At 36.3% G+C, this 25,913-nt stretch overlaps 1 protein-coding gene across 5 annotated transcripts in view; it reads right to left on the reverse strand.

Annotated features, from left to right (window-relative positions):
• Positions 1-25,913, reverse strand: part of TAB2 (TGF-beta activated kinase 1 (MAP3K7) binding protein 2) — a 72,636-nt gene that overhangs the window by 36,166 nt on the left and 10,557 nt on the right. For 3 of the 5 annotated variants that reach the window (XM_066373033.1, XM_066373028.1, XM_066373030.1), the window contains one exon: positions 9,424-9,572. The exons of 1 other annotated variant lie outside the window; for it this stretch is intronic. The gene's annotated coding sequence lies outside the window, so the exon portion shown is untranslated. Of the gene's footprint in view, positions 1-9,423; positions 9,573-10,296; positions 10,409-25,913 lie in introns of those variants that run through there. One more of the 5 variants, XM_066373031.1, reaches the window with a different exon arrangement.

Consider the following 25,913-nt stretch of genomic DNA (forward strand, 5'->3'; position numbering starts at 1 on the left):
CTCTCTCTCTACTAACTGTAGTCATCCATTCTCACTTCTGAGATCAAATACCCCCCTCTTCCTTTGTCCAGTGTTGTCTTTGAAATTGCATGGAAATTTCCATGCCTATGTGAACTCTCCATGCACATGTATTAAAACTTTGATTTTCTCCAGTTAATCTACCTGTTAATTTGATTATTAGTTAGTTGATTCTACCAGCCAAAAGAACTTAGAAGGTGGAAGAAAAAGTATTAATTTTTCTTTAGCACCCCACAAGTCCAAACTAAATAGTATATACAAAAATTGATTTTCAAATATCTTAATTATTAATTTTTGTGTTCAGGAAATATTTTAACATGACATACCCTACAATAAATTTAAATAAAATTATAGAAGAAAACATTTACATAAATAGTACTACCAAGTTTACTGGGAAACAGAAAATTCCCTGTATCAGAACCCCCCACTCTTACCATATTTTATAGAGGTAACCGCAAGTTACTGTTCCACATTGCTACACATAAAGATTATAGGGTGGTTTCTTGATTTTTTTTTTTCAATTTTACACATTATCTTTGGATTTTCTACTGTGGAAAATGAAGAGAGAGCTTTATAACTCAGTTGCTCTCTCATATCTACACCAAGCTTCTCCACTCCTATGTGCAATTACTTATTTCACATTTTTTGCTTAAATCCGTATTATCTTTTTTTTTCTCTGTGAATATTGTTAGCCTAGACACTTAGTATATTATGAGGTATGCACTGTATCTCCAAGGTTCTTTCCTATTCTAGCATTTTAGGAAGAAAACTGTGTGTTCTTAGTGGAAAAAACTAGAATATTAATCATCTGTGACCAAAAGTTGGTTTTCCATCAAGTCCAATAAAACAGCAAAGGTCTTGCAATTCTGACCACAGGTGTAATGGGGAGAAAAGGGAGGAGGGGGGCAAGGGGAAAACATTCCTCCTCTACTACTACATCAAAGACTGGCGTTAACTGCCTCTGACCAGAAGGGCCTGATACAAAGTAAATGGTGATCAAGTTCAATTCCCAGAGAACCAACTTTTAAAATAAAGGTAATAACTGGTAATGTACGTTGTATAAACTACTTAGATTTATAATTTAAACTAGACAAAGAATTGGTGTTTATTATTAAAATCTTATCAAAAAATAATTTACTGAATAAATTAAATGTCACTGAGACATGCTTAAATTTTTCCTAAAGAGTAGACTTAAAAAAACAACAACCCAGTATTCGACTTTAGCCACGTGTTTCTAAAATTTTTCTGGTGAAAGAACAGGTTAGTAGTTAAAAAGAGATAAGCTAATATTACTAAATATCTCCACCTGTATATTAGCGGGCATTGTTTCAGTAAAAAATTAAATGATGTATTGTATACAAAGTGTAAAGTACTGGAAACAATGGTGGCTGGTTAAGTATAAATTCTAAGATTCTATAATGTGTTCATTTATTAAATTTAACCTGCCACTTGGAGTGTCTTTCTGGGCAAATCATTTCACTTCTCAGTGCCTCAGTCTCCCCATCTACATAATGGTGATGATAAGACTAGCTACCTCATAGGAGAATAAGAATTAAATGAGAAATACATGTAAGATAATAAAAAATATTACATAATAGGCACAAAAAATAAAATAGCTTACATAAACGTTAGCCAGTAATATTGTTCTTTGTAAAATAGAAAAAATAAGTCAAAGAATTTAAAGTATTAGTAATACAGTAAAAGTTAATTACACTGTACCTGACTGGCCTGTAGCAAAAAAATACCAACACTGAGAGTAATAACTATTCTAAATGGCATGAATATCCCCAAAATAAAGGCGAGAAAGCGTGAACAAACTCTGGCTGCAGAATGTGAAGGAGGGGACTGCACCGCGCAGGCTTTCCTTTTCCGTGTGTAGGGACAAATAACTGGTGTAACTGGGGCACTTGCACAAAGGAGGCACATCAGTGCTAGGTAAGGTGTATGAACTGCCCTGTAGATGCCTAGAAGGCTGTCTGGGCTGAGGGAGGGAGTGGGAAGGGTCTGGAATCATGGGCACTTAAATAAGGAGGTTCAGTGTGAAGCAAGGCAACCAAATACTGGTGAGAGGGAGCCAGTCACCTGTCTTGCTAGAAGAAGAAAGGAGGGACAGGGGAAAGATGGGATTGTGAAAAGGAGTTCGGGGTGGGAGAAGCTGAGAAGGGCCAGTGAAGGCTGCAAGAGGAAAGAGGCCATTATAGAAGGCTTTGATACACACGGACCCTCAAGTTTTAGCGTTACGTAAAACTACGTGTTTCATCTTTGCTCCATTCTTACATGAGTTTTACTGGGACACAATTACATACTTCAACAGAAACATAAAGTTCATGTTGACTGTCAAAGACAAATAAGATGAATTAAAATTCACTACTCAACTGCACTGGGATCCTCCTTTAGCTTATGAAGAAGGTAAAGAAGTCTTCCATTTTAAAGAGGTTTTTGCACTTTTAACATATATATCATCCTAAAATTTAACTGGGGTATTTTAATAGTAACCTCTACAGATGATAATCTTCTCTGTGACTACTGGAATCTTGAGTTACACAGGACCCTAGAAAACTATCTTGTAAAAAACTTTGTAAGCTCAGTGGTTAGAGAAAAGCCTTGTTGAGCAGCAGACTCCTTGCTCGACTTCCACTTTCCCACATCTGTCCAACTTGACCACCCCTACCCGGCTTTCCGCTTTCCTTCTGATTTCAGAAAACCCTTGACCACAATAATCAGCTGCCACACCTACACCTTCTTCCCTAAGCAAACTTCAGGCTTTTCAAAGAACAAAATTTACTTGTCTAAATGCTGTAGAAGTAATTACCGTATTTTTCACTCCGTAAGACGCACTTCTCCCCAAAATGGAGGGGGAAATGCCTGTGCGTCTTATGGAGCGAAAAATACAGTCTTTTATGAAATAGTTTAACACACCATTTGGTTCAGAATATTTTTCTTATTTTCCTCCTTAAATCCTTAGGTGTGTCTTATGGTCTGGTGCGTCTTATGGAGCTAAAAATATGGTACATATTTAACCACTTACCATTTATACTGCCATGGTTTATTTAGGTTCCTATCTTTCTTTTAATGCCACTGATGAAGTTTTTGAGCGTTGTACTTCGAATTCCTCTTTTTCCATAAACTCTGAGGGATTTTTTTTTTTGCAAAATTTGCAAAGTATGGTGATTTTTAGAAATACATATATCAAATTTTAGCAGAACTGTCTGTACTGCGAAGCTCCTCTGACTTGAACAATTTTTTTTTTTTTTTTTTTTTTCTGAAGCTGGAAACGGGGAGAGACAGTCAGACAGACTCCCGCATGCGCCCGACCGGGATCCACCCGGCACGCCCACCAGGGGCGATGCTCTGCCCCGACCAGAGCCACTCTAGCGCCTGGGGCAGAGGCCAAGGAGCCATCCCCAGCGCCCGGGCCATCTTTGCTCCAATGGAGCCTTGGCTGCGGGAGGGGAAGAGAGACACAGAGAGGAAGGGGGGGGGGGGTGGAGAAGCAAATGGGCACTTCTCCTATGTGCCCTGGCCGGGAATCGAACCCGGGTCCCCCACACGCCAGGCTGACGCTCTACCGCTGAGCCAACCAGCCAGGGCTTGAACAACTTTTAACACTAACTTTCCTAGGATGTCTAAAAGGAAGACAGTGTTTCAACTTGTCTCTTTGGTTATCAATATGATATTAACAGTTTTTTATCACTAACTGTAATGTGTCTCTTCTGTGAACTGCTTGATATTATCACAGGGCAGATGAAATATAAGGTCTACCGGAGAGTTCTGTCCGTTTTGGGAATAAAACAAAATACAAATTTTTCTTACCGTCAATAAACTTTATTAAATAATATAATTGCCATTATTATTAATGATTTCTTGCCAGCGTGAGGGTAATTTGTATATCCCATTTTTGAAAAATGTTTTATCTTTTGATGCGAAAAATTGAACCAGTGCTTGTTTGATATCTTCTTCATTTTTTAATTTTTTGCCCTTCAAAAAATTTTGTAAGGACAAAAACAAGTGGTAGTCAGAGGGTGCTAAGTCCGGGGAATACGGTGGATGCGACAGACATGCTTCTGTAGCATTTCTTCCTTGTTGAAATTCATAAAAATTAGGGGCGTAAATGAACTTTATCAGTAGCCATGGGTACACTATGGCTTCACACATAAGACTAACGTGAATCAACTTTGTTTTAGTTAATTTGCTACGTCAGTATGTATACATTAAGTGATAAAAAGAGAGAGGCACACATGCGCCAAATAAACATGTGCTTACGTGTCGAAACTTGTGATAGAAACGGACAGAACTTTCCGGTAGACCTTATATACTTTCATCATAGAGAGAAGCACTGATATGCAGGAAAAATAGCTGAATAATGCTGTACTTTTAAAAATTAAAGTTAAAGCAAGTTTTGAAAACTTATTCTAAAGGAAGATTTTAGGATTAAGGAAGAAAAATATCATACTACCTGCCTAATGATATATACTATTTTAACCATCTTTTACATTATTAATGTACTATGTGAATATGGCAAATGCCATTTAGGTAACTGTTGATGCACTTCATATGTTTTAACTTCAAAATAATTTACAAATGTCATTAAAAATGAACATTTTCAAAACTGTTTTTAATAGAAAATTATTAGATTTATACTTCTTGGAGCATGTTACAACTTTATGAAGCAAAGCAAACTTTCCCTCCCAAATCTATAATATCAAGTTGATTCCTATAAATTCAAGACTTATAGCTATTAATGAAAAACCTAAAATTCAAATGCTAATACCATTTAAGATTAAAAAGATAATTATAAGCTACCTTTAGCATAAAACAGCTGTCAGTCGATCATTTTACATAACCAGTTATTTGCAAAAATAAAATAACAAACCAGTCATTTAAATGCTACTTACTTTATTTTGTTCAGATTTTGTGTTCTTTATAAGCTTGAAGTATACAAAGAATTAGGTTATCAAACAATGGATTTCTCAGTTTTATAACCCTATAATAATTTACTCTTACAAAAAAATAAACATAATAGTTGAAATACTATTATGACCCATACTATGTCTCTTAAAAAGAAAACTTCCCAATTTTCTCATTTAATACACTGCCTCAAGTCCATGAAGGCTGACCATCTCTTATGGTTAAAAGGCTTACCAGTAATAAGTTCTTTTAAAAGGAATGTGCAAGTCAGCCACACTTGGCAATTTACGTACTATGGTTTTGTGGTAAGTGCTACCATCTTCTAAAGATCACGAAAAGTACAATAAATCTAAGACAGAATAGTTATAATTCATCAAAACATATTATATAACTATCTTTTTGTGTAATTTCCAATTCATATCTCTCATTATTTTCCAATACATTAGCACTTAAAGATAAAAACAGTTATCATTTGGTACCCTCCTTTTATGTAATTTTTGGATAATCCATCCTTTGCATAGATATTACCTTTAAAAAAGATGATATCAATATGTAATGTGACAATGAGTTCATATTTATAGGTAAAAGGGGGAAAAAAGAGAAAGATAATAAAAGCACTTGAAAGAACCAATATTCATATTATATTAACCATAAACATTTGTAATGAAATCAATGACATGGCAAAATTATAATAATTTGGTTAAAATATTAATTTAAAATGGCATCTTAATATGAAGATTAAGAGAAAGTTATGAGAAATTCCAGCAACTATCCTCCATGCACTTTTTTATTTTTTGTATTTTTCTGAAGTTAGAAGTGGGGTGGCAGTCAGACAGACTCTCGCATGCGCCCAACCAGGATCCACCAGGCATGCCGACCAAGGGGTAATGCTCTGTCCATCTGGGGCGTTGATCTGTTGCGGCTCAAGCTGTTGAGCCTTGCTCAAACCATGTGCTTTGGCGACTTAGGGGTCTTGAACCTTGGTCCTCCACATCCCAGTCCCACGCTCTATCCACTGCGCCACCGCCTGGTCAGGCTGCCCATTTCTTTCTACTGTCACGGCCCTCAGCTGATTTTTCCCCAGGCTGGATTGCCAGTCCTCTCTTAATAAACTTTTTGAGTGCCTATTAAACTCAATACTTTAATGGGTGCTGAAGTATTAAAATTAATAAAAAACACCGTCGCCTATGTTCAAAAAATTTTCGTTTTAGTAGGAGAAGACAAACACAACAAATAAATGTTAAAATATCTGAGTCCTTAGAGATATGATGTGCAGTACACAAAGGAAGAGAAGAGATCAATTTGACATAAGGGGAAGATTTAAGGAAAGGACTCATTAAAGAAGGTGACGGCTAAGCTGGGCCTTGGAAGATAAAGTATGTTTAACTAGGTAGACAGGTGAGAGGAAAAGGCTAATTCAGATATAAGTAGTTGCCTGGGGAAGAAATTAAGGAGTAAAATAGCATGGCAAGTTTGGGAAACCACAAGTAGCTGGCTAATCTTGACGAGCAGGGAATGAGATTAACAGGGAGAAAGTAGGATGAAAGACAATGCTGAAGAAGTGGGGTAGGCAGGGTTACATCATAGAAGATCTAATCGCCCTCCTTTGCACCATGCATGCTGCATCTCACAAGTTAACAAAAACAATGTGCCCCTCACTTTTCTGATTCAGATAATTTATCCCTGAAGTTCCAGGCCCTGCCTGATTCTGTGATATGCCACCAACTCCCCGAGGTAACCATGCATTCATTCAGCAACACTGTGCCATGTAAAGATGTATAAACTGCAATGGAGGTCAATAGAAAGAAATGCCCAAACTTAGGAATTAAGGACAGGCAGGAGAAACTTCACAAAGAATGTAGTGCTTGAGCTTAGCTCTGAGAAATAAATAATAAAAGTCTTGTAGGATATTATTAACAACTGTGTTGAGAAAAAGGCCAAGAAAGAACATGATATATTTGAGAAACTGTGGCTGTAACACAGTAGGGAAGTGAGATGAGGTTGAAAAGGTGGGAAATTTTCAGTGAAAAATATACAGATTTCAGCCTGACCAGGTGGTGGTGCTGTGGATGGAGCGTCGGCCTGGGACACTGAGGACCCAGGTTTGAAACCCCAAGGTCGCCAGCTTGAGCCCCAAAGATGTCTGGCTTGAAGCCCAAGGTCGCTGGCTTGCACAAGGAGTCACTTGCTCTGCTGGAGCCCCCTGGTCAAGGCACATATGAGAAAGCAACCAAAGAACAAGTAACATGCTATAACTATGACTTGATGCTTCTCATCTCTCCCTTTCTGCCTGACTTTCTCTAAAAAAAAAAAAAAAAAAAAAAAAGGAAAAAGAAAAATATACAGATTTCAGATACAGTAAAATATACATATAAAACAATTCTACTGGTCTGAAACTTTCTCATAACTATGACCCACTTTTTGGTTCACCATTTCTGGGATCCATTCCACAAATGTTGCCCACTACATGCCATGCAATGTGCTCTAGTGAGGCAAAGATGAATAAAATATAGTCTGTGCTTCTGAGATTATCATCTAGAATTCACTTATATTGGACTTCTTATAGCACATATCCGTTATCTCATTTATCCTACCCTCACAAGAAGCAGAGAAGACAACTGTTATACCATTTTTTTTAACCCAAAGAGAATCATGAACACACATATTAAGAGATATATCCAGTCAGTAGCAGATCAGTATTCTAAGCCAGTAGTTCACAACTGTGGTGGCGTCACCAGCCATTGCTACTGCAATCTGTGATTCGGACTGAGTGAATTTAGTTACTAATAAAATACCAGAGTTCTATGTCTGTCTACTCCAGAGACAAACACAGGTGTTCAAAGACGAGTATACAAAGCTGATCACCTCAGTGTCCTCTTGACAATCACTCTCTAAAGAATTTTCTCTACCCTCAAGATTCAGTAAAAACATTACCTTCCCCACAAAACGGATTCTCTCTGGTACTTTCAAATATATTATTTGCACCTCTACCTAGACACTTAAAAAACAACAAACTTGTCTTTAAGCTCACTGAGAGTAAGGTTTATTCATTTTGATATCCTTACTGTACACCTAGCACAGTACTTTAAACATAATTTTTTTTCAATACAGAAAATTTTTACCATTACTAATGTCCAGTGATAACTAATAAGTCTTGAATTCAGATGCAATTCTCCAATTTTTCCTTTAATTCACTTAACAGTGGTAATGCTCCTATTTTAGTAGTAGCTCTCTTTTCAGTCCTAAATTTAACACTCAGAAATTTTTTCAGTACCAAACAAATCATATGGCCCATAACCAGTGACCTAATGTTGACTAGATGGGCTGACATTAAATTCATCACACATTAACAAAGGAAGCAGAAATATAAAGCACAAACTAGAATATTAGAATATCTTAAAAGCACAACTGGAATATAAAATTCCTCTGTTCAACTGGGTAATAATCTCTAACCTATCTGAATTGAACTTTAAAATCCAAAGATAAGCCCTGGCTAGGCAACTCTATTGGTTAGAGGGTTGTCCCAGTATGTCAAGGTTATGGGTTTGATCCCCAGTCAGGGCCCACACAAGGATCAACTAATGCATACATAAATAATGGAACAACAAATCAATGTCTCTTTCTCTCTCCCCTCCTCTCTTTAAAATCAATCAATCAATAAAGAAAATTTTAAATCAAAAGATAAGTATGGTTATCTTTTTTTGGTAAGTACTACTTCTAAATCTATAGAAACTGGTAAAAGCAATAAATGTCCTTAAAAACTAACTGACCTCAACCCACAAACCATTCTTAAGTAGTTTTCTCTTGGTTAAAATCTAAGGCAGCAGGAAACCTCAGTTTTTAGTTTTGTTGTTATAATTCCAACTACTTAGAACTTTCTAGTCTGGTTTCTTTTAAACAATCAAGTAAAAATATAGAAAATACTAGTTATATACTTACATTTAAAATATAATTAAATTCCTCAGGTAATAGTTCTATGTAGTACATTATTTGGTCATATCCAGCAATTTTCCTTATGACTCCAATTAATGAAGACTATATTAACTATTTATGTGAAGACATTTGTAGGGTAGAATGATTGAGGAATTTAGGATGAAGAACTAATGTCATTTATTTAATTTCCTATGTAACTTTTACAATGTGTGAACCTCTTAAAGGAAGAAAGTTCTATTGTGATTAATGTGTACTTTTCAATGAAGATTAGATTATTTTTTTGTACATTTACAGGGCTTAACTCAATAGCATTTCAAATATACTTTCCTTAAATTGTTTCTGGATTAATTTGCTACTACCAGCAAACAAGTTAAATTAGAAATATTCAGGCAAAAGGTATGTTAAGGGCAACACTAGCCATAAGGTATCAAGATGTTAGGGATGCTACTATACTTTAAAGCAAGATGACCACAAATTCTGAAAGTAAAGTTTTGGTTATTATAGATTTCATTGTAAGGCAGTTACATAGGCTAAGCTTGACTGGTGCCATCTACTTTAGCATACCTGGAAATAGAAAAATTCAAATTGTAGCTGTTCTTGGTTGGCCCACTGCCATTTTTGCAGCTTACAAAATTTTAATTAAGTAACTGCAGTGAGCTCATCTCTACTGGATACTTCTTTTCCAGGGCAGGTCCAGGAACTGGGTCTGGAGCCTTGAAAGCAGAAGAGAAACTAGAGTAAACTAGAGGTCGGCAGAACAAGAAACGTGACCAGATAACATTATGAGATCTAACAGCAGCAGTGAGGTAGTCCCCAATGTCTCTCACATAAAATACTCCAAAGTGGAAAGAGAGTCTCTGAAGTTACAAGTTTCCAGAAGATGCTATACATTAGTTAAGTCATTTTTAAAATTTATCCAACTCTATTCTGGACTCCCAATTCTAGAAATTGAAACAGCAGCCTTTATGAAATTTCTAATGGGTTTCAACAATAGACTGACCAAGATATAACAAAGAGAAAAACAACCCATTTTCAATGGTGAAGCTTCCCAAAGTCCTCATTTTTAGGTCATTTTGTTTTTCTCTTTTGCTATTTTGTTTACAATTGTCTTCTAACGACTCCCCTAATATCCTAAAAGCAATTCTCAGAGTTTTCTTTAAGAAATGTTTTAGATATATCCAAGCAATGAATTGAATTTCAAGTTACAATTTTTAAAAATACTTGGTAATTCTTAAAGAGGGGGGCAAAGAACAGTTTATAAGATGTGGTTCTTAACCACACTGGAAAAAAATTTTTTTTTCCATTACTAAAATAGATTCAATGATTTAAAAAAGTTTTGGGTTAGGTCCCTGTTAGGGAAAAAAAGAAAAAAAAAACCTTGCAACCACAAAGATTACAAAAATGGTAGGACATTAAAAGTGGGAGACTGGGCCTGACCTGTGGTGGCGCAGTGGATAAAGCGTCGACCTGGAAATGCTGAGGTTGCCGGTTCGAAACCCTGGGCTTGCCTGGTCAAGGCACATATGGGAGTTGATGCTTCCTGCTCCTCCCCCCTTCTCTCTCTCTCTCCTTTCTAAAAAATGAATAAAAAAAAATAAAAAAAGTGGGAGACTGTTGTACCGCTTAGATCACTAGAGGTTGGAAACAATGTCCGTATGCTTGGTGAGCTGGCACCCTAAGGCAGTGGTTCCCAACCCCCAAGCTGCGGACCAGTACCAGTCCGTGGGCCATTTGGTACTGGTTTGTAGAGAAAGAATAAATAACTTACATTATTTCCGTTTTATTTATATTTGTCTGAACGATGTTTTATTTTTTAAAAATGACTAGATTCCCTCTGTTAAGACTCACTCTTGATACTTGTCTCGGTCACGTGATACATTTATCTGTCCCACCCTAAGGGCTGGTCTGTGAAAATATTTTCTGACATTAAACAGGTCCGTGGCCCAAAAAAGGTTGGGGACCACTGCCCTAAGGAGTTTCTCCAAGAAACCAATCCCGCAGCAGTCAAATGACTGATTGTGAGACTGAAATGGGACAAAAAATTGTGAAGACAAGGAGTCAAATAACTCTCTGCATTTTTAGTAACTAGCAACACAACAAAGCAATACAGAATAAAAGTTTTTAAGAAAAATATAAATTTTCCATCTTTTGTGATGGCATATTGTTGGTGAACAAAATCTGGGAGAGACAGCTCTAGATCCAAGTCTGGCTTTGGACTAAAACTCTGCAAAAGTTTCCTTTCTATCAAATGGGACACCAGCACCCACCTCACTGGATTGCCATGAGAATTAGCTGAAGTATATAAAGCACCTAATAAACTGGCATATAGTAGGTATTCAATACAATTTCTGCATTACTAAAGAATGAAACATACTTTTTGGTTCTAAACATGGGTATACTTAAGTTTACATTTTCATAAATGCTAAAGCAACAGCTGTATAACAAGCTTAGTTTTAAATAATTCATCTGTATCACATTCTAAAAGATATGATCACTTTATCATCACTGACTGTAGAACAGCTAACTACAAAGTAAATGTGTGAGAGAGCTTAATTCTGACAGCTTATGATGAATAACAATATAATTTGCATTCAGGATACAAAGAGAATTAGTGGCAAACAAGAAGGCATGTACTTCAAGTAAAGTAGAAAATACTTTTGCCAACACTCTTCTTGTTATGGTTATAGATCTGGAACACAGTGCTTTTTAGAAAACAAAGGAATCAATACATGCTATAACTTGGGTCTTTAAGTGAGGAAATGTTTTAAGGGCAAAGAAAAGCCTTACATTTGTGCAATAACATTCCTCTTACTGGTGAACAGTGGGTTCCACACAAAATCATTATTTACCAAATATAGCTCAAAGATCAGATTACACCTTCCCTGGCATTACAGCCACAAGGAATAATAATAAAAAAAAGATTTCCTTAAAGTCATTCAAATTGTATTTACTGCTGCAACTTTATTTCAAAGTAATTTTTAAAAGTTAACATGAAGTGTCTCGGGCCCTGGCAGGTTGGCTCAGTGGTAGAGCATCATGGTGTGTGGAAGTCCGGGGTTCAATTCCCAGCCAGGGCACACAGGAGAAGCGCCCATCTGCTTCTCCAGTCCTCCCCCTTCCCTCCCTCTCCTCCTCCTGCAGCCATGGCTCCACTGGTTTGAGTTGGCTTTGGGCGCTGAGGATGGCTCTGTGGCCTCCACCACCAGTGATAAAAAAATGGCTCAGTTGCTGAGCAAAGGGAGCAACGCAATGGCCCCAGATGGGCAGAGCATTGCCCCCTGGTGGGCTAACCAGGTGAATCCAGAAGGGGCCCATAGAAGAGTCTGCCTTGCCTCCTCTCACACACAAAAAAGTGTCTTAGTCAAAATAGACTGCAATTGACTTAGATAAGATTAAATGTGCATTCCCCAGAAGGCAAAAAAAAAAGTATTTTAAGAATGAGGATTCTCATTCATTAACCTATATGGATAGGCTTTCAGTTTAAAGGACATTAAAAAAACAACAACAAAATACACTTTGAATGAATTAGCAATCACACTAATATCTTATTCTTCATAGTAATATTTCAGCTGTTTCTTCTGGCTTTTCCAAGCATACAATGTCATCTATAAATAATAAATTTGCCTCCTTCCTTTCAAATAATTACACCTCCTATCTATTTTGGTTTTTTGTCTAATTACATTGGCTAGCATTCCCAATGTTATATAACAGTAATGTTGGCCACACCTTTTTTGATTCATGGCTTTTAAAAAGGAATTTACCTTTCACTAAATACTAAAATAGGAATTCTAGTACTCTACCATAAAAAGTGCTGACTTCTGGTCTGAGATATATAAAATCTTAGATATATTAATTTATTCTTGTTTCACTTAGGGTTCTTATCAGAAATAAATGATTTTTCCCCCTTTTTGCTATCCCTTACTCATACCCGCCCTCACCGACTACTAATATGAATTAACTTGATTTATTATTATATTTCTAGGGTGACTCCAATTACAGTATTATTCTATCAGTGTAATGCTAGATTCCACTTGATAGTTTTATTAAGCATTTTTTTTACACCAACTTTGTGAGATTGGTGTGTAGTCTTTTATGCTCACATTTTATCATGTTATGTGCTGTCCTTGTAAAAAGAACTCGGAAGCTTATGTCCCTCCACCCCCCTTTATGTTCTAAAATAGTGATCTGGTGCTTGTTGTTTTAAGAAACTCAATGGAAAACCTTTCCGGGTCTGGTGCTTTTTTGGGGGAACAGTCTCTGACTAGTGAGACTAGTATTTCTCATTTGTGACTCCAGATCCTATATCCTCCTCTTTCACATTTCCTCGATGAAACCACCCTCCCTCCCTTTCTTTCCCATCTCTCCCTTCAACTTGTGAACATGTTTAAGTCTTTACCATCTTAAACATACACCTTCCCTGTAGAATTTGATACTGAAAATAGAAGAAAAATTTTCCTTACCAAGTTATGTCTTCTTTAGCAAGTATTTGTTCACAAAGCTATGTATTTATTAAAATTGCTCCTTTCTTCAAGGCACTGAGGAAACAGAGGATGAGCTGCAGTTCCTGCCCTCTCCCTACTCCTCATTCAGTAAGAAATACAAACACGCATACAAAATTGCAGTGGCAATGTAAGGAACGAGAATGCTATGCCAGTCTATGTCTCTCTTACCATTCACGCCTTGTCAAACTTATCTACTGAGTACTTACACTATGGCCTCAACTCTGTGTTAATCTGCCTTCAAGTTTCCTCCCTTGAGAATAGTTTTATTCAAATCACTAAATCCAACCTCTTAAGAAACCTCATCCACCTTTTTGCAATAACTTAAGTTCACAAATATTTTTAAGTTTTATTTGGCACTTCTAATTTACTATATCATTTGATCCTTATAAAAACCACTGAAGAAGGCTAGGTAGCAATTACTCTCACTTTGCAAGGTTCAGAAAACTAAGTAATTTACTGATTATCAAAACTCCATTAAGCAGCCGAGTTAGGGCCAGAAATATATTCGTGGCTTTCTAACTTCAGGTCCAGGAGTTCTTTTCTTCTATATTAACTTGACTTATTACTAACTTGAATGATTAATGATCATTTTCAAAACTTTTCTGGTCAACACCGCACGTTCTAGTTTCATTGGATCCTTAGTTCTATGTTCATTCTTACTGTCTGTCAAAAGAATGTAGGTGCAAAGCTATGATATTTTCTATATTCTTCCTCTGGCATTTCATCTAAACATAGAGCATAATCTAAGGAGAATCTCCTTTGAATTTTAGTTCAAATTTTCTATTTACTTAGTAATACTTTCAGAATTGTAGAATTTGATACCGAAAAGAACATTCTAGATTATCTAGTCCAACTTCCTTATTTAATAGATGAAAAACAAAGTTCAAATCATACAAATCAGTAGCAGAATTTGAAAAGTTTTTAAATAAAATTTGCCTTTTAAAACATATGAATCACAAAATAAATACATACATTTATATACAGTAAATATAAAGTAATTAAACTAATTTTAAGCGTAATTACTGGATCTTCATTTTTATTTGGAAAGGCTTGTCCCTATTTATAAGAGATTTTATTTATATAACAGTATTAACATAGAGTCTAATTATCAAAGCAGATTTTTTAAAAAGTCACAGAATGGCAATACAGTTAAAACCCATTCAATTCTATATATTCATGGCATTATCTATATTTCAGAATTTTTAAGTGAACTCAGACTCAAAATCACAGTACTAGCTACGCTAACACTTCTCCATCTAGGTATCACGACCCAATCTGTAAGGCACAAACAGTTGCCCTCCTAAACATGTAGATTTCAACCTTTTTACATTTGGAGACCGGTGAAAATAGGAGAATTATTTTGGGAACTGCTAAGGCAGACATCATCCTGAGCATAAGTGAATTCAACTAAGAATACTGGGTCTATAATTTTCGTACATCAGGCTGGTTAACTCTTTGTAGACCAACACCAATCCGTCTCCAGACCAGCAGTTAAAAAATGCCATACACTGCTTGCTGTAAAGCACTTAGTTCAGTGTCTGGTACATGGTAAGTATTCAAAACATGTCAGCTACCATTGCTGCTACAACAATTACTCCTTTCAAATATATTTATATCATTATAAATATGGCCATATTAATAACTCAACCACACGTAAAAGAATACTGTTAAGGGACAAGTACTTCACTCCACTCCTTTCAGTCTATTTTCCAGATGAGCAGGGCTCCCGTTCTTAGTTGTCTAGAAACACCTTTCTAACTCTCCCAGCCCAGAAGCCTAAAGGCTCTGAAAATTTAGTTGTTTTTTTAAGGTGAGAGGAGGGAGATAGACTCTCACATGTGCCCCAACCAGGATTCACCTGGAAACCTTGTCTGGGCCAATGCTTGAATACCAAGCTATTTTTAGAGCCTTAGGCTGATGTGCTCAGACTAACAGCTATCCTTGGTGCTTGGAGCCACACTTGAACTAATCCAGCCACTAGCTGTGGGAAGGGAGAAGGGAGAGAAGGGGAAAGGGGATGGGCGAGAAGCAGATGGTCGCTTCTATGTGCCCTGAGCAGAATCAAACCAGGAACGCCCATATGCTGGGCTGATGCTCTAACCAGTGAGCCACCAACCAGGACCAAGGGCTTATTTTAAAAAGAAATTTTAGCTTGACCTGTGGTGGCACAGTGGATCAAGCGTCGACCTGCAATGCTGAGGTCGCTGGTTCAAAACTCTGAGCTTGCCCAATCAAGGCACATATGGGAGTTGATGCTTCCTGCTCCTCCCTCCCTTCTTTCTCTCTCTCTCTATCTTTCTCTCTGTCTCTCTTCTCTAAAATGAATGAAAATAATTAAAAAAATAAAAATAAATAAAAGGAAATTTTATACTCCAATATATCTGAACTTTTAAGTTCATTTACCCACCTTATGTACAGAATACACGAAAAATAAAAGGGAATCTCAAGTGAAGCAAGTTTAAACTTCAACTCTTTCCCAAACTAGCTTTCCTACTCAACTTCTCATTTTTATTAGAAGTAGCAATTCTCTTTTTACCCTGAAACTGAAATTAGCTAAGCTCTCCTCTTACCTTTCTTTACCTTTCTCAATTTCTTTAAATTTCATCCATTTAATAATGATCACTCCTTAAAACACAATTCCTAAGAGTCTCCTTACTGATGTTACAGTCAATAGTCTCCAATCACTTCACAGTACTGAAGTCTAAAACCTATTAAAATGATTTTTTCATGGAACTTCATGTCAAACTCATCTAGTAGTGGCAAAAATCTGCTTCGAACTGATATGAGGCTATTTATATTGAATTGATATGAGGCTATTTATAGGCTTTATTTGGCCTACTTACTGCAAATATTTCCATGTTCCACTGCAGAAATATTGTATTAGTGTTTAATTATTGAGTGATGCCTCAGACCTTGCTGGGAATGTTACATAATATAATATATATATATACACATTACCTTTCTAAAACTCAAAAAATTCTGAATTCCAAAACATAGCCTTTGGGTTTCAGGTAAGGTATTTCAGACCTGTACAATTATTCCAAGAATCCTAATTCAGGCACCCTGTTCCTTTCTTTCTGATACTTACTTACCCTTATACCACACCATGCGTTTTAGCCCCACTTGTTAGCACCGAGTCCTATAAGTCCCTCTTTCCAAACACCATTTGGAACTGTCAATTCTAATTCACCCCGACTGCTACTATGCTATTCTCATTCAACATCTAAATGCCCAGACCTACAGCTTACCTCCTTGCCACCAAGGTCTTCCCACTTGACCTGTGAAGCCCAGTATAGCAGATAAAGATATGCTCCTACATAATCACTTTATTTTACTCCTTTGAACAAGAAATTGATAAACTGGAACAGATATATAATAAGACAGTAACAAAAGTGATTGTGGGATTATAGACAATTGTTTTTAACCTCTGAAATCTTAGTTTACTACAGTGAACTAAAAAGATGTCTCCCCTCTTTTTAAAAACAAAAATTTTAAAATTTCTAAATTAACATATTTATTCTGTAATTAAAACAAACACATGAAAAATTTACTAGGATCCTCCCTTATTTATCACTTCAACTAAAATTTGGTGTGGTTTTCAAGGCCTTCTCCAGTTTGGTTCCACTAGATCTGGTGCATGGGCCCCTCACGCAGTCTAGAGAAAGCTACAGATTCCCACTCAGAATGGTTTTAAATGCATAATATACAGTACACAGGATTGTCACACAGAAAGAAAATTTTAATGAAATATAATTAATTTTTAAAAATATGGTTTTAAATGCATAAAATGTAAGATTACAAAAAACTAATTGTATAGAAACACCATTACCAGATACTTGTGTGTATGTGTGTGTATGTGTGTGTGTGTGTGTGTGTATGTGTGACACAGAGACAGAGACAGAGGGACAGAAAAGAACAGACAGACAGGAAGGGAGAGAGATGAGAAGCATCAATTCTTCATTGCGGCACATTTGTTGTTCACTGATTGCTTTCCCATATGTGCCTTCACCAGGGGACTACAGCAGACCAGCTGACCCCTTGCTCAAGCCAGTGACCTTGGGCTCAAGCCGGTGAGCTTTGCTCAAACCAGATGAGCCCACGCTCAAGCTGGTGACCTCGGGGTTTCAAACCTGGGTCCTCAGTGTCCCACTCTGATGCTCTATTCACTGTGCCACCGCCTGGTCAGGCTACCAGGTGCTTTTAAAATCTGTATTTGTGATATATTGATATATCTACTTCTTTATTAACACTTAACACATTAAAATCTAGCAGGGGTCTAACAATAACCATAATTTTGAAGTAGTAATCTACATAAATTATATTCAGAGATATTCACAATTGTGATTTAATATGAAAATATCAGTGTTTTTCTATTAATAATAATCACAGGCATTGTAAATTCTACTGTGGTTTATTAAATCATAATCAAAGGAATGATAAATTTCAGTGAGGTTATTAGTGAAAATATAAAGATGTGATTTTTTTTTCCTCATCTGATTGCATGAATTCCTCCAAATTCTATCCTTAGATCCCTTCAGGGGTCACAGAGACTAGAGTAAAACTGTTAAATCCACTTGATTTATTTTCCACTATCCCCTTCACCCAGAAGAATCCAGTCAGGCTTGTTTGAACATGTTCAACTATGCTTTCTTTCCTGACTATGTTATTGCCCTTGCTTATTAGAATGTCATTTTCCCACTTCGCTGCTTATCAAAAACTTAACTACCTCTTCAAAACCAATTCAAGTTGCATCTCCTTGAATCCTTTTTCTACTGCTTCAGCCCCCATGAATTTCTTTATTCCTAGAACTCCTAATGTACTCTGGGTCAAGCTTTCATGATCCAACATTTAATTATTCTCTTACAATTTCACTTCTCTGCCTCTTCATAGGCATAAGATCACTGAGGACATGAGTTCTATGCTTGCATAAAGAACACTGCCTATAGGCCTGACCAGGCGGTGGCGCAGTGGATAGAGTGTCGGACTGGGATATGGAGGACCCAGATTCGAGACCCTGAGATTGCCAGCTTGAGCGTGGGCTCATCTGGTTTGAGCCAGGCTCACCAGCTTGGACCCAAGGTCGCTGGCTTGAGCAAGCGGTTACCCGGTCTGCTGAAGGCCTGTGGTCAAGGCACATACGAGAAAGCAATTAATGAACAACTAAGGTGTCGCAACGAAAAACTAATGATTGATGCTTCTCATCTCTCTCCATTCCTGTCTGTCTGTCCCTCTCTCTGACTCTGTCTCTAAAAACACAAACAAAAAAACTGCCTATATATAATATAGGCATACAGAATGTATGCAATAAACTATTGTCAATAAAGTACTAAAGTATCTTTTGTTTGGCAAATTTAAATAGCAGAAAACATATAAAAAGGCCAATAATTCCACTAAGCAGTTAAAAGAGACATTATAAAGTAATCTTAATAGTTTACCTCAATCAAAACATAGATACTTCTATTATATTAAAAACTCAGAAGCTTATTTATTCAGCAGTAATAAATTCCAAGTAATAAATCAGGAAAGGAGTACTAAAGTAGGCATAAAACAATGATTCATTCCAGAAATATTTGCTAAGCACCTACTACATGTGCCAGGCACTATTCCAGATTCCATGGTTTTAGGAGTAAAAAACCCAAACATCTCACACAGGAATCTTCTGTTAGGCCTTGGACTAGAACCTGGGGCCCCTGACTCTCTGAAGCTCTGAAACGAAAAGCCATTCCTATTTTTCAGAAAAGAGTAAAATATGGGGAGGGGAATGTTCCCCATTTCAGAAGGCAATGAATCATATAAACTATTAAAAAAATTGACTTGGAGCTATTAAAATATGCATATATATAAAATCTACATAGTATATACAAATATAAAAACCTCTATATAAAATCTATAAAGAAATAGATGTTGGGATGTTTTAATGATCTTATGTAGACTACTTATTACTTAATGATACTAGATGATGAGGTGTTCCTTACTCATTAATATTTGAATCACAAATACTTCATAAAGTTTTGTTTTTCTCCACAAAGTCCTCCCGAGTTATTTTATAATTTCATATAAAAATATAAAATCTACCAATATCCAGAGGTGAGGTAGTGTGGGGTGGTAGTACTGATGGTAATAAATACTATCCTAAGTAATCTTTTTCACTGGAAGAAATGATACAAAAGAGGAAGATAATGTGAATGTGGGTAGGAAAAAATAAACTGCTTGCCACACAATTCAATCTCTACTGTTGATTACGATATTAAAAAAAAATTACTTCTCCTACAGGGAAGTGAGTGAGTCAAGGGGAAGCAGGGGGGTAGGGGACTGGAACAAGCAAACTAATAGCCTTACAATGCTATGCTAGTAACCTAAAGTCATCTTGTCCAAAACTCACTTCCACCCACCCAACAATGTATCTCTATGTTAAATATTAATAATTGAGCATGATTCTGAAGGTAGAAATCTTAGGGTCTTCAATTCTCCTTTTCCTCATCATATACAATCAAGAGCAAATTTCCACTGATTACTCCTAAATATTTCCTTCTCTATTCCCACATCTTTGTTTAGGTATCTGTTACCTGGACAATCACAGTAACACAATTATCTCTTATCTGATGACTCTTTCCATTCCAAGGCATTTCGAAGCTGTAACGAACTTAGTATCTCCTAAAACTACAGCTGCATCTTTTCCTCCAAGAGAGGTAAGAGATGTTATGGAATTATACTGTACTGATTTTCAGTAGAAGGTTGTAATACTGACCTTGGTAGTAATGAAAAACATGCTAGGCAGGAAGAGAAGAGGCTTGAAGACCAAAAACTTACTAAAAAGTAAATAGACTATTATACTACAATATGGTAAATCCTATGAAATAAAGAGCTTGAGATATAGAAATTATCAATAAGAAAATAGTATTAGAGTTACCCAGTTACAACAGAAAAGATCATGGCATTTAAAAAGTACTTTCCAGAATACCTTAATATGAAATAAACGATCTGACTAGAACTCAGAAGATCTGTCTTTTTATCAATTCTGTGAACTGAGGCTTACCCTCTCCCTTTCCCAATTTCTGGCTCTGAGTTAGATTAGCTATCTAATTCTCTCCTTGCTAGCTATTTTGCATTCCTGTTTTTAATTTTTGATTTTGATCTCTCTGTCTGACTATCCAGTACAAGAGAAATGCTGCCATAGGAAGCCATCCAAGCACTTAATAATATGTAGTGTCAAACGCTTTTCAAAATATACAGAGCTACTTCATTTTATAAAGATTTAGGACAAAGCTCTGAAATTAGTAAGAGATATCTATCTATACTACTATTATAGCCATATACCTATCAAATAAGTATGGTTAAACACATATTATAATAAATATATATTCTCCCAATCACAGAATTCTGGTACACTTAATGTCAGATATACAACAGTCTGGTAATAAAGAGAACCAACCCAACTTTTCGCAAAGTTCTTCAAATACTAAGATAATATGGCTTTTTACTAATAAATCTTAAATCACAGTACAGTGAAAAGAAAAAGGCTATAGGTATAATTTTTAATAAATATCACTAGAATTTCTCATCCATCAACTCAATTGATAACTCTCAAATTTTTATTTCTACCCGGAATCCCTTACCAAAATTCTATTTTGTACATTAAATTGCCTACTTGATATCTCTAGTTATATGTCTACGAGGCCTTTCAAAGTTAACATGTTCAAAAACAAATTCTTGACTGCCCAGCCCAAACTTGATACTTCACTATCTTCCCCAACTTAGTCAATACAACTCCGCAGTTACAATTGCTTGGGCCAAAAATCTTGGAGTCATCCTTGACTTCTTGCTCTCTTTTTAAAAATTTTTTATTTATTGATGTTAGAGAGAGGAGAGAGGCAGAGAGAGAAAGGCAGTGGAGGAGTAGGAAGCATCAACTCGTAGTAGTTGCTTCTTGTATGTGTCTTGACCAAGCAAGCCTAGGAATTGGAACCAGCGACCTTAGTGTTCCATGTTGATGCTCTATTCACGGCACCACCACAGGTCAGGCCTCTTTGACTTGTCTTTTATGCCTCAGCAATTCCTCCCACAAGCATTTGAAACATATCCAAAATCTGACCTCTTCTCAACCTTCCCTGTTACTACCCTTATCCAAGCCACTATCATCTCTCATTTGGATTATTGTAATACTCTCCAATATGGTTTCCCTGATTACACCTTTGCCCCACTCCCAGTTTATTCAACAAAGAAGAGTCATAATGAATCTTTAAAAAGGAAAGTTACCATCATTTAACAGTTTAAATTAAAAAAGCCATATCATATCAATTAAAGCAAATAAAGAATTTGACAAAATTTAGTCATGTTAAAAAAAACTCTTAAACTAGGAATAGTTTGTTGACCTGATAAACAGAATCTGCCAAAACCCTATGTAGCTATTATATACTTAATGGTGAAAGACTGAATGCATTCCCCTTAAGATCAGGAACAAGACAAGCTTGTCTGATTTCACCACTTCTATTACACATACAACTGGAAATACTAGCCAGAGCAGTAAGGCAAGAAAAGGAAATAAAAGGCACACAGATGGGAAAGGAAGAAATAAAACTGTCTTTATTCAAAGACACATTAGAAAACTCACAAAATCTACCAAGAACTCCTAGAACTGTTTAGCTTAGCAAGGTCTCAGGATACAGAGTCAACACAGAAATCAACCATACTGCTATAAACTGACAATAACTAAAAACCAAAATAAAAAACACTATAGCACTCAAAGAGGATGGGTTTTGGGAGCTTGGTGAAAAAGGTAAAGGGATTAAGCAAAGAAAAAAAACCTCACAGACACAGGCAACAGTACGAGGATTATAAAGAGGGAAAGGGGGAGGGGGTGTAGAGAGAGGTAGAAGCAGGTAAAGGGAGAATAAATGGTGATGGACGGAGACTTGACTTGGTGGTGAACATACAACATACAGATGATGGATTATAGAACTGTACACCTGAAACCTATATAATTTTATTAAGCAATGTCACCCCAATAAATTCAATAAAGATTTAAAGCACGTGCACACACACACACACACACACACACACACACAAATACTTAACAATTGCTTCAAAAAATGTATTAGGTATAAATCTAAAAAAAAAAAAAAAGGAAGAAAAAGAAATCAAAACTACAATGAGATACCAACACCAACTCACACTTGTTAGATTGGCTGTTATCAACAAAACAGGTAATAGCAAATGTTGGAGAGGCTGTGGAGAAGAAGGAACCCTCATTCACTGCTGGTGGGAATGTAAACTAGTACAGCCATTATGGAAGGAAAGTATGGTGGTTTCCTCAAAAAATTAAGAACAGAACTACCATATGACCCAGCAATCCCTTTACTAGGAATCTACCCAAAGACCTCAAAAACACTGATACACAAAGACACATGCAATCCCATGTTCATCGCAGCATTATTCATGTGGCCTAGACATGGAAACAACCAAAGTGTCCCTTGACAGAATACTGAATAAGAAGATGTGGTACATATATACTATGAAATACCACTCAGCCAAAAGAAATGATGATGTATTACCATTTACAACAGTATGGATAGAGACCTTGAGGACATTTATACTAAGTGAAATAAGTAAATCAAAAAAACCTAAAAACTGTATGATTTCACATATAGATAGGTTATAAAACAGACTTATGGACATATATAAAAGTGAAGTGGTTAAGAGGGGAGGGAAGAAAAGGGACAAACATGGTGATGAAAACTGACTTGACTTTGGGTGATGGGCACACAATGCAATCACCAGTTCAAATGTTATAGAGATGTTCAACTGAAACCTGTGTACTCTTATTGATCAATGTCACCCCATTAAATTTAATTTCTAAATAAAAAAATGTTTAGGGTTTGTGTTCAAAAGTATAAAATGCTGATGAAAGAAATCAAAGACCACTTATATATAAGGAGAGAAATACTGTGTTAATGGATTAAAAGACAACAAGATAAAAAGGTCAATTTCCCAACAGATCCATGGTTTTAATGCAGTTCCTACCAAAATCCCAGCAGGAATTTTTTGTAGATTCCAAATTTTACATGTTAAGGAGCTGGAATAGCTAAAACAATTCTGAAAAAGGAGAATCAAGTTAAAGGAATTTCACTATCTGATTTTAACACAGATAGTGAATACAGTAATACAAACACAGTAATCAAGACAGTACTTAGTGGTGGAGGGACAGCCACAAACATCAATCAATGGAACAGAGCAAAGAATTCAGAAATAGATTCTTACAAATACAGCCATCTGATTTTTGACAATGGTGCATATGCAACTGAATGGAGGAAGGATGATTTATTTTAAAAATGGTGCTAAACCAACTGGACAGCCATAGACAAAAAAAAATCTCAATCTAAACCTCACACTTTTATATAAAAATTAAGTCAAAATGGATTATAGATTTATATATACAAGATATAAAGCTTTCAGAAAACTTTTACAAGAAAATAGGAGAAGAATCTTTGGCACCTAAGGATAAGCAAAGGATTCTTAGATCTGACAACAAAGGCATGATCCATAAAAGAAAAAAAGGTAAATTAGACTTCATCAAAATTAGAATTGTTTTGCTCTGCAAAAGCCCCTGTTAAAAAGAATGAAGTGATAACCTGCAGACTATGGGAAAATATTTACAAATCACATACTTAAAATAGCACTTGTATCCAGAATATGTAAAAAAACCCACCAGACTTAAAATATAAAGTCTCATTTGAATATGAGCAAAAGACTTGAACAGACACTTCACCACAGAGGATATAAGGACAGCAAAGAAACACATGAAAATATGTTCAACATCATTAGCCATTAGGGAAATGCAAATTAATGCTACAACGAAATGTCACTACATACCTATTAGAACCATTGAAATAAAAAATATGGATACCCCAAATGCTGGCAAGGATGCGGATATATTGAATCTCTCATATATTGCTGGTGGGAATGTAAAAAGGTTCAGCCACTCTGGAAAGCGGCAGCTTCTTATAAAATTAAACATATACTTATCACACAACCCAGCAACTGCACTCCTGCGGACTTATCGTAGAGAGATAAAAATGTTTTTTCACGTAAAAACTTGTACAAAACTGTTCATAGCAGTTTTATATTTACCACTCAAACTGGAAACCCCAGTCATTCAGTCAGTCAATAGTTAAACAAATTGTAGTAGAGCCATACAACGGTATACTTTTTAACATTAAAATGAAAGCAACTACTGATACAATAAAGTGGATGGATTTCAAGGACATAATGTTGAATGAAAAAAGCCAACAATAACATAATGTAAAATTCCATTTATATAACACTTTCCAGAATACCAAAGTTATAGTGATAGAGAACAGATCAGTGGTTTCCAGGGGTTAAGGTTGAAGGAAAGGTATGACTAGATGCAGATGGTCCCTGACTTACCAGAGTTTGACTTAACGATGGTGTGAAACCAATACACATTCAGTAGAAACTGGACTTCAAATTTTGATCTTTTCTCAGGCTAGCAATATTCCTTAAGATACTCTCATGTGATGTGGCCACCAGCAGCGCGCTACTGCTCCCCATCAGCCACGCAACCACGAGGGTAAGTGACCAATGCTCTATAGCACACTGTGTTGCCAGCATTTTGGACAGGGTTTTATGTTTTCACATCCCGTCATGTCTACAAAGTGCCCATCTGTGTCTCTTGCTTCTGGTAAGAGTAGGAAGCCATTTACTTTTTTTTTTTTTTTTTAATTTTTATTTATTTTTTATTTATTCATTTTAGAGTGGAGAGGGAGAGAGAGAGACAGAGAGAGAGGAGAGACAGAGAGAGAGAAGTGGGGGAGGAGCTGGAAGCATCAACTCCCATATGTGCCTTGACCAGGCAAGCCCAGGGTTTCGAACCGGCGACCTCAGCATTTCCAGGTCGACGCTTTATCCACTGCGCCACCACAGGTCAGGCGACATTTACTTTTGAGATGAACCTTAAGAAAACTGCCCAACTAACATAAGTGTTCTGAACATGTTTAAGGCAGGCAGGCTAAGCCTGACCTGTGGTGGCACAGCAGATAAAGTGTTGACCTGGAACACTGAGGTTGCTGGTTTGAAATGCTGGGCTTGCCTGGTCAAGGTATATATGGGAGTTGATGCTTCATGCTTCTCCCCACTTCTCTCTAAAAAAAAAGAAAGAAAGAAAGAAAAAGGAATAGGCAGACTAAGCTTTGGTGTTGGTAGCTTAGGTTTACCAACCTCATTTTCATCTTAATAATATTTCGCCTTATGACAGCTCGATTGAGACATAACCCCACGGTAAGATGAGGTACATCTACATGGGGCAACACAAAGAACTTTCTTTGTGGTGGTGAACAATTCCAGTTCTATTCCTGACTGTGACGGCTGTATGAATCTATACACATGATAAATGATACAGAACTACGTACACACAATGACCAAAAAATAAATCATGCTTTAAGTGAGGGGAAAAGAGGCAAATAGATCATGTCTTAAAACCCTTAGTGGCTTCCTGGCTCATCCTGAATAAAATTTAAAGACCTGACTAGAATCTAA

The sequence above is a fragment of the Saccopteryx leptura genome, chromosome 3 (genome assembly GCF_036850995.1).
Source record: "Saccopteryx leptura isolate mSacLep1 chromosome 3, mSacLep1_pri_phased_curated, whole genome shotgun sequence".
NCBI lineage: Eukaryota > Metazoa > Chordata > Mammalia > Chiroptera > Emballonuridae > Saccopteryx > Saccopteryx leptura.